The 13,824-nt window shown below is 38.8% G+C and overlaps 1 protein-coding gene across 3 annotated transcripts in view; it reads right to left on the bottom strand.

Moving 5' to 3' along the window:
* Positions 1-13,824, bottom strand: part of COL8A1 (collagen type VIII alpha 1 chain) — a 165,176-nt gene that overhangs the window by 69,805 nt on the left and 81,547 nt on the right.

Here is a 13,824-nt window from a genome sequence, read left to right as displayed (position 1 = left end):
TTCTAGCTGTGGAATGTCCATCAAACAGTGGAGTCCCCAAAGCACAAGACCTTCCCTACTGGGCCTGCACACTGTGTCTACATGCCTGAAATGTGGATACAGCAGCATTCTGAACTTTGGATCAATTTGTGGATATTCAGACATAAACAAAGTCTGGGTTACCCATTGGTGATCTGAGAATGTTTTGTCTCTGGAAAGCTATGGAATCTCAAAGTACCTGAATCGAGTTGGACTTTTCCAGTCCACTGCTCTTGTGATATGACTTGTTAAAGAAGACTGACAGGTGATATACACAGATAGGAATGTATTTCACGGAGTTGCGACCATGAAAAAGAAACTCTAGGGGCACACATCTGGCCTAATAGTTAAGATGCTTTTTGGGACACCTGCATCCCATAGTGAAGTACCTGGGGTTCAAGTTCCAGCTCTGCTGCAGGTTGATTCTAGCTTCTTGTTAATGTGCACTATGGGAGGCAGCACTTATAGCTCATGTAACTAGGTCCCTGCCAGCCACCTGGGAGACCTGGATTGAATTCCTGGCTCCTGGCTTTGCCCTGGCCCAATTTCCACTGTTGTATTATTTGAGGAGTGAACCAGGGATGGGAATTCTGTCTCTCTGCCTCTCAAGCAAACAGTAAAAAAAAAAAAAAAAAAGATCTAGCTCCTGCCCACATGGTGGCTAATTGCATTAGGGGAGATTTTTTCCAATATCTTCTTCTCCCCCCTGTTTTTTTCATATTTCTTTCCGGATTTGGTGAAAATAAAATGAGACAAAATTACACAGCATAAATAAAAAAGCTGAAGATCACTATTATGAGTGTGTCATACATCTTATTTAGTTACTTCTCTCTGCACACGATTCTTCAATTGCCGATTTTAGGCCATGAGATGAGCACTTTTTTTTTTTTTAAGATTTATTTATTTATTTGAAAGTCAGAGTTACACAGAAAGAGGAGAAGTCTTCCATCTGATGGTTCACTCCCCAGTTGGCCACACTGGCTGGAGCTGTGCCGATCAGAAGCCAGGAACCAGGAGCTTCCTCCAGGTCTCCCACGTGGGTGCATGTGCCCAAGCACTTGGGCCATTTTCTACTGCTTTCCCAGGCTATAGCAGAGAGCTGGATAGCTGGATTGGAAGTGGAACAGAAGAGACTCAAACTGGCGCCCATATGGGATGTTGGCGCTTCAGGCCAGGGCGTTCACTCACTGCACCACAGTGCCGGCCCTGAGGTGAGCACTGTTGATTAATATTTAGTGAGTGTTTACCACATATGCTTAAAAAAGGGTTCTTTTCTTTGTATAAGCAGAATGTCCTTCAAAATAATTACTAATTAGAAGACTTTTGTTGCTATTGTGTGCTGACACTTTCTTTTTACTCTGTCATTCAAAACATTATAAGAAAGAGGTTTACGGTAGCCATTCAAGAAATGAATCAGGGACGGTGCTGTGGTGTAGCAGGTAAAGCCGATGCCTGCAGTGCCGGCATCCCATATGGGCGCCGTTTCCAGACCTGGCTGCTCCACTTCCAACCCAGCTCTCTGCTATGGCCTGGAAAAGCAGTAGAAGATGGCCTGAGCCCTTGGGCCCCTGCACCTATGTGGGAGACCCAGAGAAAGCTCCTGGCTCCTGGCTTTGGATCAGCGTAGCTCTGGCCATTACGGCCAACTGGGGAGTGAACCAGTGGATAGAAGATCTCTCTCTCTCTGCCTCTCCTTCTCTCTTTGTGTAACTCTAACTTTCAAATAAATAAATAAATTTTTTAAAAAAGAAATGAATCAATTAGTCAATATTTAGGCAGCATTGCAAGGCCTGAAGACACTGTTAGCCACACAGGCCTCTACATTATTGTATTTCAGTTCATTTTGGAAAAATAAGCCAGAAAGGCGGCAAAACATTATGCAAGAATTATTTAGTCAGATTGTTTTAATTCTCCATATAGCAACTGCATAATTAAATGTATGGTCCAATCAGCATTTATTAGATGAATTTTAAAATGTGCTATCGATGGAAATTTAAGGATGAAAAGGACACAGAATTAAGTTAAATGAATGAAACAACTATATTGAATACATAAAGTATCTGAAGATCATGAAGTCATTTCTCCAAATATGTCAGTAAGATAATTATAAAAAGTGAATTACAAATCAATGAAAGAACTATAAAGAAAAAATAGAGATGAATAAACTTATTTATGTAAATACTCAAAAGCCAATTGGATATAAAACACAAATAAATATAAAAGAAATTTGTTTTATTCTTTAAAAATTTTATTATTTCATAGGAGCTTATTTATTTTTTTTGACTTTGGAGAGATGTAAATCCTGATAGATTAGAAAAGAGTACATACTTCCCTGAGGTAATATTGAGCCACCCTTGAGGATGTGGATTGTTCAATCCTGGCTTTCTAAGTATATTATGGCTAAAGAGATTAATTTTCTTCTGTTCCTGAAACTCATGTAATGGTCTCATGAACACATTTCAGGGTCATAAAGTCAAAGAAACCAAGTTTAAATGATTGATAAAGGAAAAGAATGAGAATATCTAAGTTTTTAAAGTACACATGGAATCTCTTTTGAATTCTATTAATTTGGGAAACAGAAGGTAGGAGTGAAAAATTAATGGACAAATAAATATGAGAATAAGTCCAAGAAATAGTGACTTTAATTTGAAGATCTGCAGAACAGAAGCCTCCCACAGAGGGCATCTAAAACTCAGTCCTCCTGACAGTTTGAGCGGTGATATGTCACAGAAAGTATCTTCAACATTTTCATTCGAGGTGTATCCTTCTGATATTTTTGTAGTACATAGTAATATATCAAATATTTCCCAGAATCCCTCAACCTTGTTGAAGAAATACAAGTGAAAGTCTAGTCCTTTCCAAATAAATCAGTTGGATGAAACTTCAGACAGTCTGAAATATTGAGCATATAATGGAGCCTCATGACATGGTCAGAGTCTTATGAATAACTGAGTACAGGGAAAAGATTTAGAAAATGTCTGTGCCATGATAAATGTTCACAGAGAATGCAGCATGAAATCTCACTTATTCAGATATTTGGCCTTATTGAGCAAATTTTAAATTAAGTGAGAAAATGTGAAGCATATTCCTTTGTTTGGTTGGTTATAATATGACTTGCTTGCCATCCATCCTCTTGTCATTTGTATTATGATCCATTCAAATGTTCATCTATACTGAATAATTGATTAGTTAAATATTATATCCCACTTAAGATGGACTGTGAAATATGTTTTTGGTATATTAAAAAATTCTTCAGGTGACTAAAATGTCTAGTTACAGTTTATTTTCCACTTATATATGTTACTTTTTTGTATTTTATATATTAGTTACCACAAATCAGAGAAAACCTATGATATTTGTCTTTTGTGGACTGGCTTATTTCACAAAGCATAATGGTCTCCAGTTACATCCATTTTGTTGCCAAAGACAGCATTTCATTCTTTTTTTATGACTGAGTAGTATTCCATATTTATTCATTTTAAAGACTAATAGTTGATGCAGATTCAGGAACAGTTAACTCATCAATGGGAAGCTCTGAAATAATTGTTTTATATACCTTCAAAAAATGTGAAAAACTTTAAGTATATCTTGGTAGCCCATGTCTGGCAGAATAGCTATGATCCAAATCATGGCAGGAAATAGCAGGAAGGAGACAAAATATGCTGCATGTATTTGGGATTTGATAAAGGCTCTGAATCTTGATAACTCTGGTTGGAAGAAGAGAATGAGAACCAGACTCTGTAGACTTCAGAGCATGGCCATTTTTGATGAGAAGATACTGACTGAGGTGTTTCAACTTTCAACGAGATGATTTCTCCCCCATAGCAATCAAGCTATAGTGCCCATAACCCATGGTAAAATTCATTTCTAGAGAGCCCTCCCCATCAAAAGAAAGTGCTCGGCATGAAGCCAGCACTCAGCAGTAATAGTAAGAGCTACTATTTACTGAGGATGTCTTATGGAACAGGTTCTGAGCTAAGTATACTTTTTTTTTTGTTTTTGGACAGGCAGAGTGGACAGTGAGAGAGAGAGAGACACAGAGAGAAAGGTCTTCCTTTACCGTTGGTTCATCCCCCAATGGCCGCTGCGGCCAGCGCGCTGCGGCCGGCACACCGTGCTCATCTGAAGGCAGGAGCCAGGTGCTTCTCCTGGTCTCCCATGCAGGTGCAGGGCCCAAGCACTTGGGCCATCCTCCACTGCACTCCCGGGCCATAGCAGAGAGCTGGCCTGGAAGAGGGGCAACCGGGACAGAATCCGGCGCCCTGACTGGGACTAGAACCTGGTGTGCCAGCGGCCCAAGGCGGAGGATTAACCTATTGAGCTGTGGCGCCAGCCAAAGTATACTTTTATACACAGTCATCCATCCACAACCATAGAGTGGTTCCAGGACATCTGCAGATACCACAATATGCTGATAGTCAAGTCCCTTACATAAAACGGCAGAATATTTTACATACAATCTGTTGACTCCATCCTTCCATATACTTTGAATCATCTCTAGATTAGTCATAATGCACAATACAATATAAATGGTTTCGATGCTATATTGTTTAGGGAATAGTGGCAAGGAAAAATATCTGCATGGTTTTCCTGAATATTTTCCATGTGTGACTCGTTGAGTCCATGGATGTGGAACTCATGGATCTGGATGGCTGACTGTAGATAATATAATTTAGTCTTTGCCATGAGCCTACAGTAGAGCAATTGTCCTATATTTGCCATCATTTAATAACATCTTGAATCAGTTCACCACACACAGTTTAAAGTCAGAGTCTGTGCTTTGCTTTCTGCAGTACAGTCAATGGCTTGCAAGTGGTGCCCAGAAAACATTTGTTGAAATGTCATTTCCTATGATTTCTCTGAGAGACGAGTTTCCCTTAATCATTTTCATCTTGTCCATTAAAAATTTAACTTTGAACACCCCTAGGGATGGACAGACACAGGACTTGCAACCCAGCAATACACATCTCATCTCTGTTTCCTTGGGTTAGTGAGGAAGACTGATATCAAGGAAGGTTGGAATGGGGCTGGGCAGATTGGTTGGAAGGAAGAAATATTAATTCTGGTAAAAATGACTTTTGTTCTCTCTGGGAAGGAAATAGGAAAACCAAGATAGTGTGAACTTTGTTGTTTCCTGTGGCATGCATGAGATTTAATAATCTCCTGTGGCTATGGGTGCTGACTGCTGAAGCTCTGAACTGAGAACCCCAGTAAGATTGGGCTTATCCACAAGACCAAGGAAGGTCAGGGTGGGAGGCACACTCCCAGATAAATATTTTCTGTGCGTTTCAGGCCCTGGTTTGCTACCTTTTCCAGAGGCTGACTGGACTCTGGTCCATATTGCCCACTGTCCTGGTAATCCCTAGCAGCAATTATAGTTTTGATGTCACATTTAGGAGGACTAGGATGACATAAACTCAGCAAACTGAGTCCTCTATCTCCAGCTTTGGTTAACCCATGGGATTATTTTTTTTAGCATCTATTCTTGACAGAAACCATTACTGTCAAGCACAGTCACACGCTGCCCACCTGCATGTGTACACGCAGCGCTGTACAAAGCAACTTAAGCAGACCCAATTCCTCACCTCCAGGGGCCCACAATACAAACTAAACAATAGATGTGAACACAATGGGGCAAACAGATGCACAGCTGTATAAACATAGAAGTGGAGCAAATTAGAGAATTTTGGTTCAAACTATTAGTGCATGTGCTGTCTGTGTGCTGGGAATGAGGAGAAACTCTAAGGTTACTGAGAACTTGCTGGTGTCTGCGTGAAAGTAAGGAATGAGAGGGATGATGGTGCTGGAATCATTCTGCTCCATTCATTGAGAAGGGAAAGAAGTCCTGGTCAGGAGTGGGGAGAGCTATTTTCTTCACAGATATCTACTTTCAGGGCACACATATTGCTATTTGGGTCAAGGAAATGCTTTTTTCCTAAGAGATTTAGTTGTAACCAGCCTAGAAAAAGAAAATAAAAATGTATTAGACAGGGCAAAGCCTGCCAGAGAGATTTCATAAGGCTTCTTTCCACTGGAAACCAGGCTAAAAAGAAAATAAAAACCAGAATGTATTTTAATTGTACATTCCACTTATAACCAACTAGCAAATGCCAATTGATTTTCCAAGGAAATGATTACTTTGGGTGAGGGTTTTATTTTCTTCATTTAAGGGGCAACATTGCTTGCCATCATTTAGCATTTACTGTCTTGGACATCCTGCAAATTCTCAGAAATTAATTGGGACTTGCAGAATTCAGCTGAAAGCAAATTCCAGCAGGTCTCTACCTCAGCCTCCTTGGGCAGATAGGTATCTCTCTCTTTAAATATATCCAGAGAGGGAATTTGAAAAACTCCCCAGGAATCTTTTCCAGAGTTTATAAAGCCTTCACTGCCAATAAGATCTTTCCATCTAACTTAAATTCCTTTGGTTGTCATTTAAATTCATTTCCTCTTCTTTCCTCATTAGAGAGGAGACTACTACCCTCCAGTAGCCATTTCTCCAAACACAGCTGTTAAACACACACCTCAGGCTTTTTTTTTTTTTTTTTTTAAACACAAAAGACTTCTATTTCAGATGTCATTTTTTTTTTTTTTTAAACTTGGCCTCTGGATTTTTTTCTCAAGATAACTTGTTAACAATTCCTTAAAATTGTGAGCTTCCTTCATGGATTTCATGAGGTTCATTCTGCAAATATTGACATGTCCATATGTCAGATTTCTTCGATTCCAGCCAGGCTTTATTTATTAGATCATAACAATCCAGCAAAACATGAAAATTTAAACTTTATGCTTCCTTGGTTATAGCCTCGTGATATTGACAGTCATTTCCTAGCTCTTAACTCCGCAGGCTAGGAATTTACCTGCAGATATCACAATGTAAGTACTGCATTGATTTTGAAGCTATAAAATGAAGGGATGAACAAAATCTAATGTTTTATCTATCTTTACTATTCAACAGTTGTATGAATATGTTCTAAGAATTCCTTTGGCTAAAAAGAACAGCTGTTTTCCCTTAACTACTATTATTTTTACCTGTGTTTGTCAATGTGTGTCATTCTTTCACTAATTTCTCAAGTAAGAACCTCTAAATTACATTTTTAATTTTTCCCCTGAGGTATAAGTTACACAAAAGTTCAGGCACCCTTTCCTGTGTTTATGATATATTCATGTCAAAGGGTATAAGTTTATAGCCCCAATGAATTGTTCTGTATGTTAAATCATTTTTTCAGTTTATAATTGCCTGAATGTCTTTGCAAGGCCCTGCTATCATATCTGAGTGGTTTTATTAAATAACCTTTATGCCACTGGGAAGGAGGCTACAACTCTGTCTCCCTCTATCTATAGAGCTGCACTTCCTGTCTTTCATGTCCTAGGATCCTCAAAAGTACATGCTAACAAAATGGCCCTTTTGAGAATATGATGGCACATAGAATTTCCTTTTAAAGAAAATTCATTTTTAAAACCAAATAGTATGGGGCTGGCGCCGCGGCTCAATAGGCTAATCCTCTGCCTTGCAGCACTGGCACACCGGGTTCTAGTCCTGGTCGGGGCCCCAGATTCTGTCCCGGTTGCCCCTCTTCCAGGCCAGCTCTCTGCTATGGCCCGGGAAGGCAGTGGAGGATGGCCCAAGTGCTTGGGCCCTGCACTTGCGTGGGAGACCAGGAGAAGCACCTGGCTCCTGCCTTCGGATCAGCGCGGTGTGCCAGCCCCAGCGCGCTGGCCGTGGTGGCCATTGGAGGGTGAACCAACGGCAAAAGGAAGACCTTTCTCTCTGTCTCTCTCTCTCACTGTCCACTCTGCCTGTCAAAAAAAAAGTATGGAATTAAATATTACATATTATTGAAAGTATCCTCAAAAGTAGAACATTGGAAAAAATCCCATGGCAGCAATATTTTCGGAGTGGATATCTTTCTCTTGTGCTGTGCCTATCTATTAAATGTCAATTTTCACTTCATTTCCTTTTAAACTTTTGCTGAACTTCGAACTAAGCATCACAGGGTAAATTATGGTTAACCATATCACCTCCCTCATTAAAAAATCCAGTGCTGCTGGGTTTTATAATAAAGGTGGGTATTTTCTTTTGTTCTTTTGCCTTTTCATGCATTGGCCTGACCTGCCCTTGCCCTTTCTCTTGCAGACACACCTTTCTTTAAAGTAATTTTCTTCTTGAGTTGGAAAATGTACTTCATTAAGCCTAATAACTAATTAAACAAGGGAAATCTGAATTTAATCATACTCCAGGTATTAAAATGGGATGAATAATTGTTATAAATTTAAGCTACTCTCCTTGTATCACAAGGTTTCCAGCCATTTATTTTCTGCCTCAAACACCAAATCTGCCTGGGCTGTGAGCCATTTCCTTAGTTCTTCTGTGGGCATCCCCACTGTCCTCTCTTCTCATTGCTGCCCATCCAGCTGTGGTGGTGGCTTTCCTGCCACCTGAGCACATACCATGTGTTTTGGACTCTTTGGATGAGTTATCTGCTGAGCAATCAGTTGACTTTTAAAACACTCCTTTTAATGTTTTTATTTTACATCCCACCACAAACTTCTCATTTAATGTCCTTGAGTAGTATCTGTGGTTTTCAGTCAGTAGGTGTGCCATCTGACCATCACCCAGGTTAGTGCTGGAGGTGGCAGTGAGTGACAGGCACAGTGTGCTGTACTTCAGATCCTTGGTCTGACTCTCTCAATGCTAAATGTCTTAGGGCACGCTGTCTGCCACTCTTTTCATCTTTAATCCCTTTTTTCAGTTTATCAGTTCCCTTCTGCCCAGTCTCCCTTTCCTCTTCCTTTCAATGCTCTCAGCATTGGAATAATTACTTTATGAGTCTTTCCTACCATTTGTTTTGGTTCTCAAGAACTCCACACCACCTTTATAGGGTCTTGGCTTAAATAATTTTTGCCTAATAATTCTAAAAATAAAGATCACCCCCTTTTTCATCCATTGGCTGTAGTAGTTCCCAGCTTTTGAACAGGAGTGTTCTTTCATTTTCTCTACACACTAACCAGTAAGGAGCTCATTTGACTGTGATGAAAGATTGCACACTCAGCTCCGAGTTACAGAAAATATTGTTTTAATTTAGATTATCTAGGAACTTGTGTCAGTTTATATGATACGTTTTTGTGAATGTTTGCTTTTCTTGAAATCCCTGCTGAAGATCTATATTCTATTACCATCTTTATACAATGGTGTCACCTTGAATTCTGAGAAATAAAATTTAGGTTAACAGGGAGCCCATACAGGAAGACACCCATGGTAATAGTGCACATGTACATTAAAAATTGACATGAAAAACATGTTTCATGAAAGATCTAGTAGAATCTGCAGCTTTTTTCTTCCACATATTTCCTCCTACATCATCCATGAAAATTCTCCACCTATCATTCAACATTAGAAAAAAAATGTACTTATCTATCAGCCAGCCACGTACCAAAAAAAAAAAAAAAAAAGCTATTTGCCTCTTTGCTATAACTTTGGAGAGAGATTTATGGATTCAGTTGTAGTATAGTATGGGGAAACTAGTCAAAGTGATAAATTTTAAGAAATTCTATGATAAAGTTAACAGGCCTAATTGGATCCACTCTTGATAATAGCTGACTTCCCATAGGATAGTTTGATCTTAGAGTCTGCTGTCACAAAAACAGAACTGAACTAAAACCCATCAGATATTTTAATTCTAGAAATGTGGATTCACAAATGCACAAATATGCAAATGAATACCAAAGTTAATGTAGTTCAAAGCAAATGTTACAACTCCGGGAACCCAGTGAGATGGGAGAAGTCACCCCAGTGATCATTCCAAAGCCCATGTCACTTACCCTCATTTACTGATTTAAATGGCACCATTGTCATTAGAATCGTGTCCAGATCTTGGTACTGTACAAATGATCTTTTTTCCTTCTACAGCTTCCTATCTCCTCATTTTTACCCCTCTGTCCATACTGGACTCTGTACAACTGAAGAAAGTCACCATGCTCTCTTACCTTCTGGAATTGCCATAGGCTGTTAACTCCAATCTGCCAGGCTAACACATACTCACTCCAGGCCCCTGCACCCCATGTCATTTCCTACAGAAAGCCTTGCCTGTTCCCTTGAGTTTGAATTTGGTGTTCCTTATATCTGATCCTATATGCTTCATACTGCCTCATCAGAGCATTCACCCTGGTTAGGAACTTTCCATCAAGTTGTCTGTCCTCTTTGCATGTCATTTCTTCCTCTGCACCGCACCTCAATGTCAGGATACTGTCTTGCTCACTGCATGCCTGCCACACTGTAAGGCAGTTGTGAGGAGTAATTGGAGTTGTTCATTCACTCCAAAATTGTTTCCTGAGTGCGTACTTTGGGCTAGGAACTCCATACACCAAGTTTTTAAAAAGTTACATCTTCTAATATATGAATAGCTCAACACAGGTTGACATATCATAAATCTTTTTTTAAAAGATTTTATTTATTTATTTGAGAGGTAGAGTTACAGACAGTGAGAGAGAGAGACAGAGAGAAAGGTCTCTCCATTGGTTCACTCCCCAAATGGCTGCAATGGCCGGAGCTGTGCCGATTTGAAGCCAGGAGCCACATGCTTCTCCCCAGTCTCCCATGTGGGTGCAGGGGCTCAAGTACTTGGGCTATCTTCTACTGTTTTCCCAGGCCACAGCAGAGAGCTGGATTGGAAGAGGAGCAACCGGGACTAGAAACAGCGGCCAAAAGGTATGCTGGTACTGCAGGAGGAGGATTAACCTGTGCCACGGTGCCGGCCCCATCATATCATAAATCTTTATAAGTCTTTAAAACTGATGGTAGCAGTAATAAATAGCTAATATTTACAGGGTGCTTATTGTGTGCTGGATTCTTTAAATGTATTACTTGTATTACGTCATTTGGATATTTACAACAAATCTCTGGATTAGTACTATACCTAATAGGCGGGGAGTATAAGGCACAGGAATAGTGAATAACTTGCCCGTACAGTTACAATGCTGTGGACTCAGAGTTCAAATCCAGACCATTTGACACCTGAACCTGGGCTTTCAACTTTTTAATTGTATTTAGTTAATATTCAATATTCTATTACCATGATTGTTATTGTTATTGTTACTATCACAAGACACTCAATAAATATGTACAAAATACAAATAAATTGGAATAAGGCATCTTCCTAAGATGTTTTATACAATGCTACTATGGCCTTCTGGTCCAACTTTATGCAATTGATTTCTTTCTACTAATTTTCGCTCATGAAACTCCATCTTATTTATCTTTCATCACATGGATTTAATAAAGTGTTACACCAGAATAAAAGGGTCCCTCCTAAGGACAGAAGACTTACTGCTAGAAATCAATGCTGTGGAAGTAGAAATCTCATTTAGAAACAACTGTCAGTTACTTGCACAGTCTCAAGTGGATTTTCTCTACATTTCAAAGAAAGGATTGTAAAATAGGATTACACGCAGTCTATCTGCTGTCCTTTCCTGCCCTCCCTAATTAGTTCTAATTAGTTCAAAGCCCAATCAAACTTGCCAGTTTTCAGTTTTTGTATTAGCATTTGTAGATTCCCAGAACTTACCCAAGAATGGTTGGAGAAACAAGAAAATGTTTGTTCTCCTCTCTGCCCTCTTGCCCAACCAAATAGTATTAATTGGATATCTACTCTGAGCTCATTCATCACAGAGTTCTGCTTCACTGCAATTAGGTAAGCATCAACCCTGGAACTTGTATTCCAGGGGCCATCACACGGATTGGGAAAATAAGACGTACACAAGGAAGGACGGAGAGAACATCACGTTTTTAGCTGTGGAATTGTAAAGACATTAGTCTGATCAGAAGAGAAGAAACGTTTTGGAGACTAATAAACAATATATGTCCCTGTAGTACACTTGGATACCAAGTAGAACAATTGTAAAACATTTAGAGCTGAATGTGCCCTTAGAGAATATCTGAATTGAGCAATTCCACTGAAACAGGGAACCAAGCCCAACTTTATCCAGGTCCAGTTTATAATACTAGGCAAGTGTAACTCACTGAATAATCACCATTAGTTAAAAAGTGTCAGAACTACCACTGTATTAAGATATGGTTTAATTTAGAGCCTAATTATGAAAATCACTTAACTATTTGAGCCTCAGTTTTTACATCTATAAATAATAGAGTTCAACAATTTGATTTCTAATGGTATTCTGAGCACTGAGTTTTAACTTAATGATTTCTTGTTTATTTTTTAATTTATTCAGGCTTGATGAACTAGAACAGGTTTTCAGACTAAACTCACATAATGGTGTAGGTTTCTTTTAAATGAATTGTTCTAAGTGGCAGATTGGATGTTTTATGCCTTTATGGAGCCATGAACAGTCAATCAGATCAAAAATATTAAGGCTAAAACAAATTTTGCCTGGCATAGGCTGAAAAGGAAAATTATGCTTAGTTTCTTCTTTTATATAAATGAAGTGATATTGATGATGATGATGATAATATTTGCTATTAACTGAATGCTTGTTTTATGCAGGAACCTTACTGATAACACGTCATTTACATAATAAAATCTCAAATAATAAATATTTTCTTCTATTTATAGCACAAAACAGAGGTTTGGCGACTTTCCTAAGAGCTTCACTGACCCATGGCAAAAGTGAGATTTCCAGAGCTAACCACACGCAAACCTAAAGATTTTTCACTAGGAAAAGGTGTGTTCTTCAATAAAGGGTTCAGAGGATAGTATTGAAAACATTTGACATAAGTCTTGAGTCCATATGGAACTTGGAAAACTCAAAGTAAGCGTTGAAAAATTAGACTCCTTGTAAATAATAAGGATTTTGAATTCCATATTATGTTTAAGCCAGAGAGTCAAATACCATGGCTGGAGTTTAAGAGACTGAGCAATCTTATGACTAATAATAGCATTTGTAGTCATGAGGGCTGAGACAAAAAAGGAGCAAACAGCAAGCTTTAAGGTCAAACATTCAGCACCAAAGGGTTAGAAAAACACACTCCCCCCCTCCCTCAAGTTCAAATGTCATGCAAAGAAATGTTGAGAATTGACTGTAACTGTGACTGGTGCCATTACCGGGTTTTTATGGTCATGTGTCCTCCTATATGACAGGCAAGTCACCTTTCTACATTTTCTGCCCAGTTTTCTGTTTTGTCCAGAATTGTGAACAAAGTGTGCTGGTTGAAATTCTGAGAATGTAATATTTTTTATAGTACATTTTAGAGTATACATAAAGAAATTCTCCTGTTTGTGTTATTATGTAGCCCTATGCATTATCCTTAGGGAGTCAATGAATTTGCATTTTGGTTCTAATCATTCTGATAAAATATTTGTCTTAGAAGTGTTTTTTTTTTTTTTAATGCAACTCCCTGATGCCTATTCAAGAGGCTGGTCTGATTGATAAACCTTCACAATGTATAGGAATTCAGATAAATAGAGTGCTTCCCCACCACTGTGAGGTGTGGAGAATTATAATATCAGAGAAGTATTTTGTATATGTTCATGTACCAATCTGTTGTTGTTAATAAAAGAACTAGAAGGACTACTATTCTATACCAGGTTGCTTCTGATGCTATCCTTAGTAACCCATGTATGATGAAATATGATAAACTAAGATGTGACCCACCAGGGTTTCATGTGTAGTTCAGTGGGTATCACACAGCAAACAATTTGCTGACTGCAAATTCGCCCAAATTTAAATGGAAAGAATTAAACCAGTGTAGAGTGTAATAACTTTTAATAAGGGCAATCTGAGAAGCACCCCAGAGTGAATGTATATGACCTTCTAATTCTTTCTTAAATACTCCATGAAATATGGAAAAAC

This window comes from Oryctolagus cuniculus, chromosome 4 (genome assembly GCF_051225735.1).
Source record: "Oryctolagus cuniculus isolate XC-2025 breed Fujian yellow rabbit chromosome 4, ASM5122573v1, whole genome shotgun sequence".
NCBI classification, from domain to species: Eukaryota; Metazoa; Chordata; class Mammalia; order Lagomorpha; family Leporidae; genus Oryctolagus; species Oryctolagus cuniculus.
Note: the sequence above shows the minus strand (reverse complement) of the source record. Positions and strands in the feature narration are given on the sequence as shown.